This window comes from Macrobrachium nipponense, chromosome 1 (assembly GCF_015104395.2).
Source record: "Macrobrachium nipponense isolate FS-2020 chromosome 1, ASM1510439v2, whole genome shotgun sequence".
NCBI classification, from domain to species: Eukaryota; Metazoa; Arthropoda; class Malacostraca; order Decapoda; family Palaemonidae; genus Macrobrachium; species Macrobrachium nipponense.
This window is the reverse complement of record NC_087200.1, coordinates 152,039,076-152,059,728: the sequence shown is the minus strand read 5'-3', so window position 1 is coordinate 152,059,728 and position 20,653 is coordinate 152,039,076. Positions and strand designations below refer to the sequence as shown.

At 41.5% G+C, this 20,653-nt stretch overlaps 1 protein-coding gene across 2 annotated transcripts in view; it reads right to left on the bottom strand.

Annotated features, from left to right (window-relative positions):
* LOC135219762 (guanine nucleotide exchange factor MSS4 homolog) overlaps positions 1-20,653 on the bottom strand; it is a 258,337-nt gene that overhangs the window by 182,675 nt on the left and 55,009 nt on the right. The window contains exon 2 of one of the 2 annotated variants that reach the window (XM_064256809.1): positions 17,277-17,396. The exons of the other annotated variant lie outside the window; for it this stretch is intronic. The gene's annotated coding sequence lies outside the window, so the exon portion shown is untranslated. The remainder of the gene's footprint in view (positions 1-17,276; positions 17,397-20,653) is intronic. 2 annotated transcript variants of the gene reach the window in all.

Genomic DNA, 20,653 nt, shown 5'->3' with positions numbered 1-20,653 from the left:
CCCGCTCCGGCGGGTCAGGGCCCCGGCACAGCCAGGTCCCAGGGCCAGTGACTTCAGGCAGGCTCCGGCATCATTTCAGTTTAGTTTTATGCATGTTTACGTTTATTCTTAACATCCATTATCTTAGTTTAAGTTGGCGGAGACCCCGCTACCTACCCGGGTTTCACCACCTGCTTATTCTAATTTTAAGATTTTGACGGCGGGGTTGTCAACCCCGCCATTTATTATTGGTCCCCTCCTGCTCCTCACCCGCCGTCCCAAGTACTCCTCGCTCCGGCGTATGGGTTAGGTGTTACTCCTGTTTCAGTGATCTCTTGTCCTCCAGCAACGCCAAAGACACACTGATTCAAGCTGTTCTACCGATCCTGTCGGACGACTCACCACATTACACGGCAGAAGAGCAGGTAGAGACTAGTCCTTATTATCTTTTAACTCCGGAGCATTCCAGTGTTATGATATATCACATCACGGACTTAGTCCAGGATGTTAGTGTTGATACTCATGTATCATTTCACTTACAGGTCACCATCTGTATGGAGTCAGGCTGTAATGCCGTACTGCAAGACCCCTGTGGGCACGAGGTTTGCCGGACCCACGCTACCTGTGCGATCTGGTACAACGAGTCGTTGGTCTGGCACCATGAGAGCTGCACGATCTGCTATGAGTTCGTGGATCAGGTCTCCTCCGGGGTAAGTAATGCTCCGGATACTAAACCTTCACATGATTACTCCAATGACCAATATGTTTCGTGATATATCAATCATTGTATATCGTAAATTAACCTTAAGTATTCTTAAGTGTTAATACTAACCCTCTCTTTCAGGGTGTCCAGGCGATTTGGGACTCCGCTCTGTCCACCTTGAAGGCCTGGGTTGGTGGGTTTGGACGGAATGTCACCAAGGGTCAACCCTACATTCTGTCAAAGGAGATGGCCACCCTCATCTTCCCCGGCGGGAAGAGCGCCTCCTATGTGGACCCGGAGGCGGTGGCTCCTTTGATTACCACCATCCAGGAGCAAGTTGCGCTAGCCTCGGAGGAGCCGTCAACTCAAGAGGTTCTGCAAGAAGTAGCAGCACTGGACATTAACCTCGAGCCTATGACAGTAGACGGAACAGGTAAGGATGTAAGTAAGGCAGGTTTAGTAGGGGCTCAAGGTCTCCCCTTGAGCCCATCTAGAGCTTCTTCCCCTACTTCATCTACTTCCTTCCAGGGATTCACTGGGGAGATTCAGTCGGTCAGACCGAAGTCCGCCCTAGCGATCCCTAAAGTCAAAGGTAAGCGTGACTTTAAATCGCTTCAAAAGACGCTGTCGAAGAAGTCAGGTTCTAGCCTTGCCCATAAACCTTCGGCTCACCATCCCGGAGTGGACAAGGCTAAATCGACTTCTTACTTGAAAGGTTCCAAGTCTAAGTCTTCTAGGGACAAGGCTCAGCTCTTCTCCGACCCTGAGCCTTCGACTTCTAAAGGAACCAGACATAGGATTCCAAGAGAAAAGGTAGAACCTTCTTTCGACCCAGACACCTTCTCTGCAAACATTTCGGCCAATATTATGCAGCAGATGGACAGTCTGGTCGGAACTTAGTACAGAATAAGTTCCAAGAGATGTTTACCCAGATCTCGTCTTCTTTAGAGGAGTCAGGCCAGTCGATCCGTGCCATCTCGGAGAGACTAGTCACTCAGGAGAACCTCATTGCAGATCTCCGAGAGAATCCTGCTACAGGTCTTACACAGCCCGGCAAGGTAGTTCAAACCATGCCGGACTCGCATACCCTCCCTACCTTTACAGCAAATAATCCCTGGAGGATTGCTCCCCACGCTCCCTTTATAGACGGCATGCTGACGTTGGAGGGCTGCGGAACTCAAAGGCTTGAGGACTTGAGTTTCATCCGGAAGGATTACAGCCCCCCTTCACTGGCTATGCCCGCCTTACGGAAGCAGCGATGAGGAGGGAAGACAAAATCCCGAAGGAGACCGTAATCCTTTCTCGGGATCAAGCTCAGCGTGAATGGCTAAGGAACCTGGAGGAGTGGCAATGCGTCAACACCAGGGTTCAAGCTTTTAAGAGTGCCTTCACGATCTTCACCGTGGACGTGGAGACCCCCATCCCGTTCACATCGAAGGTAGCGGAGCTCACCTTACAGGCTGCAATGAAGGATGAGCCAATGCCACAGCTCTGGGAGACAGAACCAACATCTCTCCTACTCCCCGGAACAGACGATCTCTGGTTAGATCTTCCAGCCACCTTCTCGGTAGGAGAGCTAAAACCGGACTGCGCTATCTCTCAGTTCAGTGAGAGATTACCCAGGCTTTCAGACAGTCTCATCCAGGCTGAATTCGACGCCAGGATGAGATTGTGCAGATCCCTCAATACACTAGTTATGACGGAGGTATCGGCTCTGATCTACGGAGAAGAGCCGCTATTCAAAATCATAGCGAAGTCACAATTGTATTCAATGCAATGTGACTTATATGATTTCATCATAGCTAGGCGGAATTGCAGGAAACATGTCCTGGCAGACGCTACTATCCGACATGAGCCTAATAAGCTCTTAGCCTCATCCACTTGGGGCGTTGATCTCTTCCCGGAATCAGTAGTGAACTTAGTTCACTGCGAGGCAACCAGGCTTAATCAGAGCCTGATGGTTCGCTGGGGATTGATCAGCAAACGGAAGTTGGAATCGGCCACATCAAGTCAGAAAAAGAAGAAGCCTAGGAAATTCCAGCCTTTCCAGGCTTCTCAGCAACAAACAGTAGTGCAGGCGGTTCCGGTATCACAAGTACCACAACCGTCCATCTCTAAGGCGCAGCCACAACAACAGTTTGTGTTGCTGACGCAACCTCAGCAGGCACAGGCTTCGACCTCCTACGCTGTCTCCCCTGCCTTCAACCCGGTCTTTGAAAGTCAATCCTTTCAGCCCTTCAACAGGTTTGGTAGGGGTAGCAGAGCTAGAGGCGCCTTCCACCAAAGAGGCGGCGGAAGAGCATCTAACCGAGGTAGAGGTGAGTACTCTGGGTAACAAGTACCCCCCAGGCTTCCCAAAACTCAAAACCAATAACCAAGACAACAGAGGACGGTAAAGGAACAGTTAGCCCTTATGCTTCCTCCCCAAACACCATGCCAGCCACCGACAACAGACCCGACATTGAGCAATTCTCATAAACGGTTTCTATCTCTTTAAGATACTGCACAGAACAAACTTATCTACATTTCCAGAATGTAGAGTTCATAATAGCTTCTAAGGACATATTGTGCCTGGACAAAGAAGATGCTCCTCCTCCTCTGGTCAGATGATATCCATTAGATTCCTAATGGTAAAAGAATGTGGCCAAGGTTTGTTCACATCCTCGTTCTTTGCCAGAAAGCCCAAGGACAGAGAGCAGACTGCATTACCTTGTGAAAAGCCTACTCTTTTGTCTATAGCCTGCAATTCCCTGATCCTTTTGGCTGTAGCCAGAGTTATCAGGAAAAGGGTCTTCTTAGTGAGGTTCCTTAGCAAAATTGAGCGTAGGGGTTCGTAAGAGTCCCCTGACAGCCACTTCAGGACTACATCCAGTTTCCAGGAGACTGCTCTAGACTTTTCTGTCTTGGAAGTATCCATGGATCTAATAAGATCACTAATGTCTTTGTTGTGCCCTACATCTATACCTCTATGCTTGAACAGACTTTAGCATATCTCTGTACTCTTAAATAGTACTGGACGATAATTTCCTTGAGGATTTAAGAATAGTAGAAAATCTGCTATCTGTACAATATTAGTTTGAGAAGAAGAGACGTTATGTCTTCTAAACCAGTTTCTGAAAACTGACCACTTCAACTAGTAAAGCTTGGCAGTAGACAGTCTGCAACATTTAGCAATGGCTTCTGCAGCTTGTCTTGAAAAGCATTTCACTCTAACCAGTCGCTCGACAGTCAAAATCCTGTCAGAGACAGAGCAGACAATTACTGATGGAACCTGTACAAGTGAGGCTGTTTGAGTAGTGACCTCTTCTGAGGGAGAAGTCTTGGAAAGTCCACAATTAGACAAAGAAGGTTCGGGAACCACTCCTTCCTCAGCCAGAATGGAGTCATGGAGACATTTTGATGACTCAAACTTCTTGATCACTTCCCGAACCATTGCGAACACCGGGAGAGCATACAGGTCCAGCCCAAACCAATCTTGAAACATAGCGTCTGTTGCCCATGTATGAGGCTCCAGAACTGGTAAACAGAAGATTGGCAGACGATGGTTCTTTGCTGTTGCAAACAGATCTATTTTGTTGGCTGTTTCCATCCAAAGATTCCACAGATCCTTGCACACCTGGAGCTCTAGTGTCCATTCTGTTGAGAACACTTGGTTCTGTCTGCTGAATTCGTCTGCTATGACATTCATTCTGTCCTGAACAAAGCAAGTAAGAATCATTTCTCTTTGCTGTTCCGCCTACATCAGGAGCTCTCTCTCCTTCTGATAAAGAGTGAAGGAATGCATGCCTCCTTACTTGCGGATGTACACCAGGGCTGTCGCGTTGTCTGCAAATACTGCCACTATCCTTCCTGACACCTGTCGAGCAAAGTGTTGCAGACCGAGGAAGATCGCCAACAGTTCATTCACGCTGATGTGCAGGGGACGCCAACAGTTCATTCACGCTGATGTGCAGGGGACGCCAACAGTTCCTTCACATTGATGTGCAGGGCTCTTTGGTCCACCGACCAGAGTCCCTATGTCTTTTGAGACTCCAAGATGGCTCCCCATCCTAGGTCCAATGCATCGGAATACAATCTCAGGTCTGGGTTCTTTAGTTGAAGGGATTTTCCTACCAGTAGCCTGTCCTCAGACAACCTCCATCGGAGATCCAACTTTATCTCTTCGGAGATAGGGAAAATGAACGATTCTTCCTGTGTCTTCCTGGACCACAGGACCTTCAAGTAAAATTGTAGAGGATGCATGTGCAGTCTGCCCAGCTTGACAAACGTTTCCACAGAAGAGTTCCTAGCAGACTCGGCCACTGAAGGGCTGAGCAGGACCCCCAATACATGAACTCTTGTACTGTCTGTAGGTAAGATTCCACTCTTTTGGGCGATAGAAAAGCCCAAAAAGTCTAAGTCCAGAATCATGCCCAAATATAGAATCCTCTGAGATGGAACCAGCTGGGATTTTTGGGCATTGATTAGGATTCCAAGGTCCTGAGTCAGAGCAAAATGTTTCCTCAAGTTCCCCATGCACTGTTCCTTTGAGGAAGAGCATAGAAGCCAGTTGTCGAGGTAAAAGGAGGCGTTTATCCCCATTATGTGTAACCACTTTGCTAGAGGGAATAAGACTCTTATGAACACTTGGGGTGCAGTCGTCAGGCCGAAACAGGGTTCTAAATTGATATACCTTGCCTTCAAAAACAAAGCGGAGGAGTTTCCTTGACTCTGGGGGGATGGGAAGATGGAAGTATGCGCCTTCTTACCAGAGTGGTGAGACAGACCCTTAGAAGCCCCAGATTGACACTTCTTTGGGGAGGGAGGGGGGAGAGCCATATTCTTCCTCGGCGGAGGATCCTCGGAAGAAGTGGAGAAAGCAGTAGTCAACGACAATGAAGATGAGGAAGACGACAACACCTTTCGCTTCTTGGACTTCTTCACCAGCTCCCTTCAGAGCAGAGCAGCAGTCAGATCCCCCATCAAGGGTGCCACTGTAGCAGCTGCCGAAGCAGCAGGCTCCAGGGCAGCCGGGAACAGGGGCGCCGACACCACAGCAGCACTCGCACGATCAGAGACTGGGGCAGCAAGAGGTATGGGCACAGAGACAGGCGCAAGATTCAGTGGGGAAGGTCTCAGGGGCTGATTTGAAGCAGCTGGGGGAGATAGGACTGCGTAACATGGAGGGGGGAGGAGGCAGAAACGGGTCTGTCCTCAAGGTGTGTGGTACCGACGACACAACCACTGATGGTGTTACCGTGGTAACATGTTGAGTATACACCAGGTGAGGTGGTGCCACATAACCAGCTGTTGACAAAGTTGTTGTCATACCTGCAGCTGCCCCACGAGTCACAGGGGCTGGCAAAAAATGTTCCATCAGCCCCTGGAAAGACAGAGTGCCAGTCAAGCCCAACTTTACCCAGGCCTGCTCCAAATCCCCAAATGTAGAGACAGACCCACCTGAGGGAGCAAAAGTCGGGTTAGTGGGAGGAGTTCCTACTCGCCCCATAAGGAGGAGGCTCCCCTACGGAGCGAGGCGAAGCCCCCGAGTACAACTGCCTTCCCCCACTCTTCTACACTCGACAAATCAAGTGAAGAAGGGGAAGGAGAATTTTTTCCCAAAGGGGAAACAGCAAGACAGGGAAGCTTACGCGGTGGGAGGAAGGAAGACAAAGGATTAATCACCAACGGAGTAGTCAGGGGGTGTAACCTTCCGACGAAGCCTTGGAAGACTTCCCCAAGATCGTTTCCTCCCTTCGTATCTCCCTCATTGCTCCGCTAACCAAGAGATACAAGTCTCACAAGGGTTATTTACTGAACTCTTGCCCACGGCCTTTTCCGCAAAGGGCGTGAGGGTCTACCTCAATTTTAGACCTGAAGCCATCACACTTCTTGCCCCCCCTCTCCAGGGCAAACATGTTGCAAAAATGGGGGGCAATAGGGCTTATTTGATTCCTGGGTTTGCATAATTTAATGATAATTAAGCAAACAAGACACAAACATTCAATAGAAAAAACACAGAAAGATCTCACAGTTATACAAAGGACCGAGGGTTTGTTTAATGTGTAAGAACAACTTTCAATTAGTGTTTCAATTTCCATGTTACAGTATACAGTGCTTTGACAGTAAATAAAAATATTTATATTAAATTTATTAGGTATTTGTATACTACTTACCACCTGATAAAGTTTGTTTTTATCTTTGTCAGTGTCATCATTCAAAGAAAGATCAATTGCCTGACTTGGATGGACTGACTAGTTACTTGTTCTCTACTAGGTATGAAGTACATAGAATGTCTTCATTCTAGTCAGATTTCTTAATGACAACCTACAGGCAGTCCCCGGGTTATGACGGGGGTTCCGTTCTTGAGACGCGTTGTAACCCAAAAATCGTCGTAAGCCAGAAAATCACCAAAAATGCTAAGGAAACCTTGGTCTTAATGCTTTGGGTGCATTCAAAACTATGTAAATTGCATTCTTATTAAATTTTGCATAAAAAAATACCTTCAAATATTGATTATTTTGCATTTTTGGTGTCATATTTCTTCTGCCAGATGAGTGTTGTAGGCGTCGTAACCCTGGAAATAATTTCTGATGAATATAATTGAAAAGCGCCTTAACCTCGGAACGTCATAAGCCGAACCCATCGTAACCCGGGACTGCCTGTACTGAGATGTGGGAAGGGTTGGGAGGTGGGTAATATACTTTTTGCAAATAATAAATTTATAAAACTTTTCATTACAGTCGACCCCCGCTATTCGCAGACTCGCCTATTTCTGGATTTTTTTTATGGGCCATATGCAGTGGGCCTCCATATTTGCGTTCTCTGGGTTCGCAGACTCACTGATTTGCCAATTTCTTTCCAGACCATATCTACCCCTTACTTGTGGGAAATTCGCCTATTTGCAGGGTTTTCTGACAAAAATAATCACTATACAGGCGGTCCCCGGGTTACGACGGGGGTTCCGTTCTTAAGACGCGTCATAACCCGAAAATCGTCGTAAGCCGGAACGACGTTCTTGAAAACATGTCCACAGGGAAAATTTCACTACTAATTTGCAATTTTTCTTAGGGCCGTATCTCTAAAATTATCACTAATTTACTTTTTTCATGTGCGACACTGTGTATTCACAAATTACTGTATATTTTCATTAAAATACAAGAGAGAGAGAGAGAGAGAGAGAGAAATAACTCCTTAGGTTTCAATAGATTGAAATGAATGTCTGTAGGCAACTTTTTCCCCCTCCCATAAATACATATAAGGGGGTCCTCGAGTTACGACGTTGATCCGTTCTTACGATGCATCGTAACACGAATTTTAGCGTAAGTCGGAACATTGAAAAATACCACATGATTTAATGTAAAATACCTATCAATAACAACGAGAGAACAATTCCTTACCTTTATTAGTTTGATTGGCTTGCACACTGGAGAGGAAGCTGCGGTGCTGGAGAGACTGGGGGAGGTTAGTGAAGAGAAAAAGAACCTCCAGAAGTTGCTGGAGATGCTGAGGCAGATGATTTCTTGAGGTGAGGCAGAACATACTAGTACTGGAGATGCTTGAGGCATTGGTGATTCTTGAGGTAGAGGCAGAACATACTAGTGAAGATGTTGGGGCAGGTGAGTCTTTAGGTGAGGCAGAACCTACAGAAGGTGCTGGAGATACTGGGGCAGGTGAGTCTGGGTTAGCAGAACATTCAGAAGGTGCTGGATTAGCAGAGGCAGCTGAGGTAGAGGGTACAGGATCTTCTGCAGGCCTCTCTACCTTCTTAAAATACTGCTCCAGTTAGTCTGAACAGAGAGCGACCTCTTTTCATCCAAGATCTCCTTGTAACACTGCATCAAATCCATGACGCCTCTGGAAACCCTAGTGAACCTGTCCAAGTTGGGATCCTGAGCCTCAAAGTTGACAACGCTTGCTGCAACTCTGCAAAACCTCTTATCAGTCCTGCCTTGTGAAAGCTTAGGCTCTGGGGTGGGTGCTTCTTCTTCTTCCTCTATTATCTGCTTCTCCAGTTGTATCAGGTCCTCAGCAGATAACTCCTCGCCATGAGACTCCAGCAGCTCTGTAACATCATCAACCTCCATCTCCAAATTGATTTCCTTACTCAGGGCAACAACGTTCTTGACAACTAGCTGAACTGTGTCCTCAAACCCATGGAAATCATTCACAAATTGAGGACAAATTTTCTTCCAGACACCATTCATGTTTGTTTGCTTAACCTCCTCCCAGGAATTAGCATGTTCTTTACAGCATCAAAGATGTTGTAGGATTTCCAAAAGTCCTTCAGAGTCAAGTCCTTCTTGGTTTTCAGTTGCCTGTAAAGCCATAGCAATTGTCCTTCGTAGGTAGTAGGCCTTGAACGAAGCAATCACTCCTTGGTCCATAGGCTGTAAAAGGGCAAAGGGCCGTGGTATTAGGTGGAAGGTAAACCACCCCTTGACATTAGGGTTGAAGTCTCCCAGCTGGGCAGGGTGTCCAGGGGCATTGTCCAGCACTAGCAACACCTTAAAGGGGATACCCTTGGAGGCGCAATACCGCTCCACACTTGGAACAAAATGGTTTACGAACCAGTCCTCAAACACTGCAAGTGTCACCCATGCCTTCTTGTTGGACTTCCAAATTACTGGTAGTTGACCCTTCCAAATGCCCTTGAGTGCCCTTGGATTTTCAGCCTGATACACCAACAAGGGCTTCAGTTTGAAGTCGCCAGCAGCATTACCCCCCAGAAGAAGTAAAGTTACCTCTCCTTGCTGGTTTTCATTTTAAGACCGGGTGCTGACTTCTCCTCCTTGGCGATGTAAGTGCGGTTAGGCATACGCTTCCAAAACAAACCTGTCTCGTCTACGTTAAACACTTGCTGAGCAGAATAACCCCCCTCCTTAATTATCTCAGACAACGCTTTAGGAAATTCACTCGCTGCTTTCTCATCCCCACTAGCAGCTTCACCTTGCAATTTAAGGTTATGGTAATTGGCCCGAGCCTTAAATCGCATAAACCAACCCTACTACGCCACAAACTCTTCACTTTCAATTCCCTCCCCCTTTTTCTTTTTTCAAGCTTCAAACAATCTTTTCGCCTTCTCCTGAATCACCATAAGGCTGACTGGGATACGCCGTTGATTTTTGGTCTTCCAACCAAAGCACCAATAACCTTTCCATTTCCAATTATTAGACCACTACGCTGCTTAGTTATCACTGTCGCTTTCATAGGAGCAGATCCTTTCACATGTTCAACGATGCGCTCTTATCTTTGATAATGGTAGCAACGGTCGAACGGCTAAGGCCAAGCGAGCGGCCAATGTTTGTTGGCGTTTCTCCCTTCTCGGATCGCTTTATAATGTCCACTTTAATTTCCATGGTGATGGCCTTTCTTTTCTTCGATGCACTACCATCAGAAGAGTCCGCCTTGCGCTTGGGAGCCATAACAAAGAGCAAAAAGTTACAAAAACGATACAACACGAGGGAGAGAGAGGCAGTGTAAACAACCAAAATGGCGTATGGGCGAGGACTGAGCGTAGCGAAGCGACGCCGTCCTCTCCCCCACAAAGCGTATTCTTCCGCCGTGCGCCTGGAACTAGTTCGCGTTTGTTTACGTTGCTTACGACGCTAAACCGCGTAAGACGGAACGACGCAAAATATTTATTTTTTATATTTTTATGGGGGCGCGTTCGTAAACCACGAAACATCGTAAGTCGAGACCAGCGTTAACCCGAGGACTTACTGTATTTCTCCAGAGAAGAGAAAGAAAGAGGACTGTGCAATTATGTTTGTCTGTCTATCAATTCTTTTGCTGAGAGCGAGAGAGATAAAAGGAAGAAATAGAAACACCAAATGTATGACAAGTATCTTGTGGATGCAGAGAGAGAGAGAGAGAGAGTGAGAGAGAGAGAGAGAGAGAGAGAGTTTAAAAGAGAGAAATGGAATGATTATTGTATTTAAAATACTCAGATATGAATTTTTGTACTTGTATTATTATTGGAAAATATTAATGATAAAACTTATTACATACACGTCCATGAAAATGATCTCATTCAGTAAGAGAAGAGAGAGGAGAGAGAGCGAGAGAGAGAGAGAGAGATTACATAAAACCATAAATTCGTTGACCATTGTATGGCATTGTTAAGCTTGATGTCACTCGAGTTGAGGTGGGGAAATTGATACAGAAAAAGACAAAGGGAAGAATTTTCTTTTGAAATTATTTATCGTTATTATTACTATTTCTATTATTATTATTATTATTATTATTATTATTTATTAGTATTATTGAAAATATAATAAACACGTGCATCTACCATAAAAATTCCTCTCATCTCAGTAAGAAGAGGAATTATCCTTACAGTGAAATGGAAAGGTCATTTCATCTCTTTAAAATACGACCATTATGAAATTGTATTTTGTAATTATATTATTATTATTATTATTATTATTATTATTATTATTATTATTATTATTAAATAACTGAAATTATCAATAAACATTTTACATACCAGTACCATAAAAATTCTTTCATTTCGGTAAATGAGAGAGAGAGTGTTTATCTCTCTTTGTTTCTAACGCTTCCAGCGAAAGAGAGGGAGGGCGTTACCACTATGACTCATTATTACCTTGTGTGGCAAAAGAGAGAGAGAGATAGAGAGAGAGTTAACCTTAATTAAAAGTGACATGGATATATTAGTACGTATTGTATTTCTTTAAAATACTATCACATATGAATTTTGTAATTACAGTTATTATTATTATTATTTGAAAGTATTAAAAAAATAGTACAAGTACATAAAAAATCTCGAGTCTCAGTAAATGAGAGAGAGAGAGAGAGAGAGAGAGAGAGAGAGAGAGAGAGAGAGAGAGGGGGGGGGGGGGAAATGTCAGGACCACTGATTGCAACACCGCAGCTCTCCCCCAACTCTCCCCCAGCTTCCCCCTCCCCCTTTTGGCTGTCACAGAACATGATATATATCTGACAGTTTTAGTACCTGGAAAGGTTACAGAAAAGACTGGGATTTTCCTTCATCTTCGATAATTTTTTAAATATAAGCTAAAATCTTACTAATTCACTATGGTATTTTCTTTAATGAATTTATATTATTGCTGTATAAATTAATATTAATATTTGAAAATAGTAAATCATTTATTTATCATACTAAAAAACATACATCTTTGTAGTATAGAGAGAGAGAGAGAAAGAGAGAGAAAATTATAGTGATTATTTTCTTGGAAAATACAAAGAGAGAGATAGAGAGAGAGAGAGAGAGAGATAGAGAGAGAGAGAGAGAGAGAGAGAGAGAGAGAGAGAGAGAGAAACTGTGCTAAACTATAAAGGATTCTTATCTTATCATAATATGTGTTTTTTAAAAGCATCGTAAACTCAGAGCGTCGGAAGCGTCAGCGTCGTAACCTCGGAACAAGCGTCGTAACCCAGGGCGGATTTTTCAATGAATATTTAAGAAAAAGCGTCGTAACCTCGGAACGTCGTAAGCCGGACCCGTCGTAACCCGGGGACCGCCTGTATAGTGTATTTTAATGTTATTTTCATGGCTAAATACATTTTTATGATACAAAAATGATTTACTTATTTAAAAATAATTAATATTGATTAATACTGTATTAGTAAGGTTAATCAAATTAAATATCACATAAAAATAATTCTCTCTCTCTCTCTCTTTCTCTTACAGAGATGTGTTTTTTGTATGATAGATAATTGATTTACTATTTTCAAATATTAATATTAATGTGAGCAGCAATAATATCAATTTATTAAAGAAAATACTATAGTGACTTGGTAAGATTTTTAGTTTATAAATTTAAAAAATTGTGTAAGAATGAAGGATATACCAGTCTTTTCTCTTTAACTCCAGGTACTAAAACTCAAACATATCAAGTAATGTGACGGAGGGGGAAGAGCTGTTGTGTTGTTGCCACTAAGTGTTCATGTAATTTCTCTCTCTCTCTCTCTCTCTCTCTCTCTCTCTCTCTCTCTCTCTCTCTCTCTCTCTCTCTCACCGAGACGCAAGAATTTGTACAGTACATGTGCTATATGTTTATTATTACTTTCAAATATAATACAGCGGTCCCCGTATTCGCAGAGGATGCGTACCAGACCCCCCCCCCCCCCCCCGAATAGTTAGAACCCGCGAATAGTTGGAACCCCTATAAAAATGCTGAAACAGCCTAGTATTTTGTTAGTTAAAACTCAAGAATAACCCACTAAAAATTTTGATACTTGGTTTTTTTAAGTTATATCACAAAAAGTGGATTTTTTGATGAAATTGATAAAAAAAACAGGAATTTGTGGATATTTCTCATAGAAAAATACCATGAATATGTGAATTTTCTGCAAATAATGCGGAAAAAGGTTCCCGAGAGAAATCCGCGAATGTGTGAGTCCGCGAATACGGGGGTCCACTGTAATAATATTAATATATAACTGTAATTACAAAATTCATATTATGTGATAGTATTTTAAAGAAATACAATAATCTATCCATTTCACTCTTTTAAATATGGAAAACTCTCTCTCTCTTTTTCCAGACAATATTATGTAAGTCATAGTGGTAACTCTCTCCCCCTGTTTCACTGGAAGCGTTATAAGTATTTTCTGAGAGAACAGAGAGATAAACAACAACTCTCTCTCTCTCTCTCTCACTGAAATGAAAGAATTCTAATGGTACTGGTATGTAATATGTTTATTGATATTTTTAGTTGTTAATAATAATAATAATACTGTAATGAAAAAATTCGTATGTGGTAGTATTTTAAAGATAAAAATAGCCTCTCCATTTCACTTACATAAGGATAACTCCTCTCTCTTACTGAGGTGAGAGAATTTTTATGGTAGATGTATGTGTTTATTAATACGTATTTTCAAATACTAATAATGATAATAATAATAATAATAATAATAATATAACTGTAATTTCAAATGAAAATTATTCATCCCTTCCACTTTCTCTGTATCAATTTCCCTACCTTCTCTCAACTCCAGAAACACTCGGAGCTCGGAAACCTATCAAATATGCCAAGTAATGTGACAGGGGAAGGGAATAGTGCCATATAATGGTCAAGAATTTTAATGGTTTTAATGCAATTTCTCTCTCTCTCTCTCTCTCTCTCTCTCTCTCTCTCTCTCTCTCTCTCTCTCTCTCTTCTCTCTCTCTCTCTCTCTCTCTCTCATTGAGATGAGATCATTTTTATGGTACATGTATGTAATAAGTTTATTATTAATATTTTCCAATAATAATAATTTAAAATGCATAATATTAATACCATAACTATAATTACAAAATTCATATGTGAATATTTTAAATATAATAATCTTGCCATTTCACTCTTTTAGATACTGTAAGGACAGTCTCTCTCTCTCTCTCTCTCTCTCTCTCTCTCTCTCTCTCTCTCTCTCTCTCTCTCTGCTGCAAGTGTTAGAAGTATGTATGCATGTGTGTATGTACCTACATACCTTTAAGGGTACTAATATTCAGGATTACTTTGAAATTTTAATAATACAATCTCTAAGATTAATACAGTAATATGATAATAATTTAAGGTAAATTTGATGTAGGATGTTACATAAGGTATACATTTGGTTTTTATTTTTTCCTTTTATCTCTCTCTCTCTCTCTCTCTCTCTCAGCAAAAGAATTGACAGACAGACAAACTGATTGTTCAGTCTTCTCTTTCTCTATTCTCTGGAAAATGTATATGTATTTATGGGAGGGAAGAAGTGTTGCCTACAGAAGTTCATTTCAGTCTTTTGATATCGTAAGGAGTTATTCTCTCTCTCTCTCTCTCTCTCTCTCTCTCTCTCTCTCTCTCTCTCTCTCTCTCTCTCTCTCTCTCTCTCTCAATACAAATTCAATGGTATATTTGATGTAGGATGATACTTTAAGTATACATTTGGCATTTGAACTTTAAAGATAGGCAGATATAAGAATTTTTAGAGGGGAGTTCTAACTATTTGTGGGTTTCCACTATTCACAGGGAAAACACTGTATACCCATTATTCGCAGAAAATTCACCTATTCGCATTATTTTTCACTGGGAAATTTTCACAAAATACTTTATTTTCATATAATTTTCATGACTAGATGCACTTTTTGTGATGAAACTTTAAAAAAACTCAGATACAGGCAGCCCCTGGTTAATGGCGGACTTGGTTAACGGCATTCCGGTTTTATGGCACTTGTTGAGCACCATAAAATCGGCAATTTATGGTGCCATAACGGGCCAGGTTTCAGTTATTGGCACCATAAGGTGCCGAATAAGAGTTATGGCCACACAGCATACCTAACTGGTTATCGGCACCATTAGCTGAAACTTGGCGCCATAAATCCTTAAGTTTCAGTTAATGGCGTTTTTTGCTTATCAGCACCCTGCCAATAAATGGGGACTGCCTATACATATAAGCATTTTTTGTGTTTTTTGTTTTAATTATCAAAATTGGCAGTTCTAAGTTTTAGTGATTTCAAGTATTCACGGATTTTAGTTATTTGCGGGGTCTGGTACCATTCCCCACCCCCTCGAAGTGAGACCACCTTGATGTGGAGAGGGGGCACTTGAGCCACTGGAATTTATTCCCAGCTTTGAGTCCAAGTCTCTCATATATTATTATGGTTATTATGCTATACAGTTAGTCCCCGGCTTACAGCAGGTTTGGCTTACGACGTTCCGGGGTTACAACGCTTTTCAAATTATATTCATCCGAAATTATTTCCAGGTTTACGACACACGTTCCAGGGTTACAGCGCTTGCGATGCGATCTGGCGGAAGAAGTATGACTCCTAAAATCTAAAATAAACAATATTTGCAGGAATTTTTTTATGAAAATACAATAAAAAGGCAGTTTACATAGTTTTTTATACACCCAAAGCATTAAAAGTAAGGTTTTCATAGGATTTTTGACGATTTTCTGACTTATGATGCGTCTCAAGAACAGAACCCCCGCTGTAAGCCGGGGGACTGGGGGACTGCCTATGTATATCTGTTTTGGACTTATTTTTTGGAATTTTCCACTTTTTGTAAAAATTATTGGACCTGACAGATAAGAAAAGATGTTATAATTGGGATTGGGTTTATATCCGGAACTAAATACAGCAGACCCCCTGTATTCGTGTTCTCCAGATTCGTGGACTCACACATTCACGGATTTCTCTCGGGAACATTTCCCTGCAATATTCACAGAAAATTCGCGTATTCGCGGTATTTTTATATGAGAAATATCCACAAATACCTGGTTTTTTTTTTTATTCAATTTCATCATAAAATGCACTTTTTGTGATAAAACTATTAAAAAACCCAAGTATCAAAATTTTTAGTGGGTTTTTCTTGAGTTTTAACAAAAAAAATAGGCAGTTTTCAGCATTTTTATAGGGGTTCCAACTATTCGCGGGTTCTAACTATTCATGGAGAGGTCTGGTACGCATCACTGTGAATACAGGGGGACCCACTGTAGTGGGAACAGTGGTAGGGTCATCAACTACTCAATAATGTTCGAACCTGAGAGGTATCAGATTGATAGTTCAAGCGCAGAACTATTCTTCATTGCTGGATCACGCATTCCCCAGGGGTCTAGTTCTGGGAATAGGACTCTCAGCATTCTATCTGGTTTGCCCATAACATGATCAGGGTGGGGATGATTGTATTCTAGTAATATTATACTAGCAAGCGGGTTTGGCTTACGCTTGGGCCACTAATCACGTTGTGCCAACCCTTGTGGGGTAGGGTAGGGGCAGAAATTTGGGAGTTGGTTCCCACTTGTGCCATTGGTGGAGGAATAAACTTCATGAAATGCTTATAATGTCTTTTCAAAAGGTTTTCAGGTTTATTTACTTTTTTTATATACTTCAATCTTTATGTCTAGTAATTTTAAAGATTCAACTACCCCTGGGCCCTTTGATGATGATTTGGCACAGATGATGACCAGTGAAAATGCCTCAACACGAATGACAAACCTTGGCATGGACTTGACTATGGATGTGGAATTCTCCAGTGGTTGTACTACCTCTCAGGGTAGTCATCACAAATTGGAAACTCGCCAGTGTGGGAACATTTGCTGGTTATGGTAAAATTTTAGAGTTGAGAATGAACTTTGATGAAAATGAAGGAAAATGGGAAGCATGGGTAACTTTTGAAAAACACGAAGCTACACTCAAAGCCAGGAGCAATATTAATAATATCAAAATTTGTAAATCAACTGTCAAAGGAGTGCTGTCTGACAAGACCCCTAAAAACATGGATGTTTATGGCTCATCTCAATGGGTAATACAAGTAACTCAGCCAAATGTGGTTGGTAGTATCTGCCAGGGAGGAAAACTACAATTATTACAAATTTAGCAAATACATCCAAAAGAAGGTTAGGGGTATTGGTATAGGTAAAATATCAAGATTTGGTAAAGGCAGTGTCCTTATTCAAGACAAATAAAAAATTCAGTCATATATGCTGACACTAAAGAAGTTTGAGAAAGACATCATGATAAAAGAAATAAGACCACACATTAATTTCAGTTATGGAAAAGGAGTAGTAATTGATAGACCTTTGTGAATTGACGGAAAATGAAATATTAGAAATTAGTCCAACTTCTGTATGGAAGGTAAGAAAAATTCCAAAGGCAAGTACATACGGTCATTTTAACTTTTGAAGACTGATGTATCATCTTATGTGAAAAGGTCAAAGTTAAACCATTTTTATCAAAACCTCTGCAGTGCTATAACTGTTTTCAGTTCGGACATCTATCCAAATTCTGTAAAAAGAATAAAATTTGTAGGAATATCTCAGCCCCTGAACATGTTCCTTGTTCGAGACAACCAAAATGCATAAATTGCTAACTGGATCATACCCCATCCAATAAAAGTTGCAGCCAATATAAAAGAGGCAGCTGTATACAAAGCTAATCTGAACATATAAGCATTAGTTATGAAAAAAATTAATTCGTCAAATAAAGACTTTCCTATGGCTTTGAATTCCCTATCCCCTTTAAAAGCTCAAGCTAACAATGTAGCACCTGTTCCTGGTTTAAAAGTAAGAACTCCTGAGACTAAGACCCAGTCATCTAGTCTAGGTGCTCAGCCTGCTATGGTTGAAGCACCCTCTTTAAGGAAGATGTGCGTACTTATATAGACTTATCTCCAATTGACGATATCTTCCCTGTATCTGTCCTATCTCTGCAGCAAGAAACCCTTGAAGTAGAAGCAGAACAAATCGAAGGTCCAGACAAAGTAAGAACTTCATCTTCTCCTCCACCTGCTCAAAGTATGGACTTATCAAAACACCATAAAAAAAGTAACAAAAGTGAGGCCAACAATGAGGGTACATCTGCCTCAGAAACAGCCAAGGAATCAAGTTCCTTGGATACTAAGAATATCATAGTAGAGGTCCACTCTGCTCCGTATTAGAAAGTTGATAAAAAACATGAAAGATCTAATCATAAGCCTCATATATCAAGACAATCTAGAGAAACTCCTATAAAGTCCCATACAGAAAATAAACCAAAAATAGTACAGATTACAGTTGAATTACCCTTTGGAGATCCAAGCAATAAAAGTTCAATTTGGACATTTTACAATGGAATTGTAAAGGACTAAGGACTCATTCAGAAATTATAAAAGTATTACTGCATGAGCATTAAACCTGGGGTTGTATGGCTCCAATAGGCTCCAATAAACTAAGTTAGGCGATGCAGTACACAATCTGGGTCTAAACTATGAGATTTATAAAATGAGCACCATGGATGGGAACCATGCACATGGAGGTGTTGCAATAGTTATTGCTAAAACACTGCAACATTGTATTGTTCCCCCTTAACATGCAGCTTCAGGCGATTGCTATCCTGGCAATTTTTGACTGTGAAATCACAATCTGCTCCTTTTATCTTCCCCCGAGATGTAGATTCACTCATGGGAACATTCAATGTTTAATTGATCAACTTCCTCCTCCTTTTTTTATTACTTTGTGATTTCAATTCTCAGAGTCCACTTTGGGGTTGAATTTTTTTAGACACAGAGGGTAGGATCATTGATGACATTGCTAAAACTAATAATCTTACATTTTTAATGATGGTACTATGACATATCATAATGTCCAGACAGGTGATTCATCTTCTATAGACTTGGGTATTTGCTCTTCTTCACTTTATTTGGATTTTAACTGGTCTGTAGATGAATTTCTACATGACAGTGAACACTTTCCCAATCATCTGAAGTTTGTGAGAAATGTGCCCTCAAATTTTCCTATTAAATGGAAGGAAAAGGAAGCAGACTGGGTCAAATTTTAAGAAAGTATTAGCCTATTGCAGAAATTTGAGTCCTTCAAGTCTAATATAAAGTCTTATGAGTACTTTGCCTCTGGAACATTGAACAGTGTGGAAAACTCTATACCAAAGACCAAAGGGAAACCATGCAGACCTGTGGTTCCATGGTTGGATAAAACCTGTGGTAATTTGAGGAAAATTACCAGGAAATGTTACAGGCACCATAAATCCACTCAGTCTGCAACAGCAAAATCTATTTACCAACGAGCGATGTCAAAACAGAGGAAATATTTTTTTAAAGTAAAAAGATAATTCTGGCTTTTTTTTATACAAATAGCATAAATTCAACAACCCCAACCAAGCTCATTTAGAAAAAGATTAGAAAACTAAGCAGCAAATATGTTCCACCACCAACACCTTGTCTGCAAATCAATGGAGACCTTGTCACCAAACGTAATGAAGTTGCTGAAAAACAGGGTGAGCATTTCTCTGAAGTATCGAGTTCTAGGAACTATTTAACTCAGTTTCTGAATACTAGGAATTCAACCATTTCCTTAATTTAAATTCAGTAAATGGTGAATCTTATAATTCAAAGTAAACTTTGAGGGAATTAAGGGATGCTCTATCATCATCTAAATCAGCATTCCCTGGGGATGATAACATTCTTTATAGCATGCTGAAAAAACTTCCAGATTCGGCTAAATCATAGGTATCTCCTTAAAGTCTTTTAAAAAATATGATATTGTTAAGATACAATAAAGTTTGTTCATACTTACCTGGCAGATATATATATACTAGCTGTATTCTCTGAAGTCCGACAGAATTTCTAAAAACTTACGACACACGTAGTGGGAGTAGGGTGGTTAGTACCCATTCCCGCCGCTGGGAGGCGGGTATCAGGAACCATTCCCATTTTCTATCAGATTTCTATCTCCACTGTCTCCTGAGGGGAGGTGGGTGGGTACTTAAAATATATATATCTGCCAAGTAAGTATGAACAAACTTTATTGTATCTTAACAATATCATTTTGTTCATGAAACTTACCTGTCAGATATATATATAGCTGAATCCCACCTTTGGCGGTGGGAGAGACAGAAAAGGATTTTAGGAAACATATATATGTAGAATGATTGACATCTTGGTTCCTTGCTGTTAGCATAGCCTGACTTCGTGATTACTGTCACCCAAGCCTGCATCTGCTTCACTAGAGTTACCAACAAGGTAGAGACCTGTGTAGTTGGTGCGCTCTAGATGATCTGCCAACGGGGACGAGACCACAATGTGACTAGACCATGACCATACTCAAGAGGACAACGAGGCAAAACCACCCCTAAGTTAGCCTAACCAAATACTCCCATATACCAAAGGCTAAAAGAAGGGAAGACCGCATTCGGCGGCCGACCCTACAACCATAAACATTACAAACATTAAAAATTCACCTACCCTTTTCTATGGGAAAGGATGAGTGCTACCTCCTGCCCCCAAGATAGTGTCTGCGGCGACGTATGGTCCAAGAGAGTAACAGTTCTCATATGTCGTTCTGACCTCCCGTAAATAGTGCGAGGCGAACACCGAGTTACTTCTCCAAAAAGGGCACTTCAAAATATCTTTGAGAGCCATATTTTTCTGAAAGGCTATAGAAGTCGAAATAGCCCTTACTTCATGAGCGTTAACTTTTAACAGCTTAAAGTCACTATCTTGACAATAAGCGTGCGCCTCCTTAATGGTGTTCCTCAAAAAGAATGCCAGT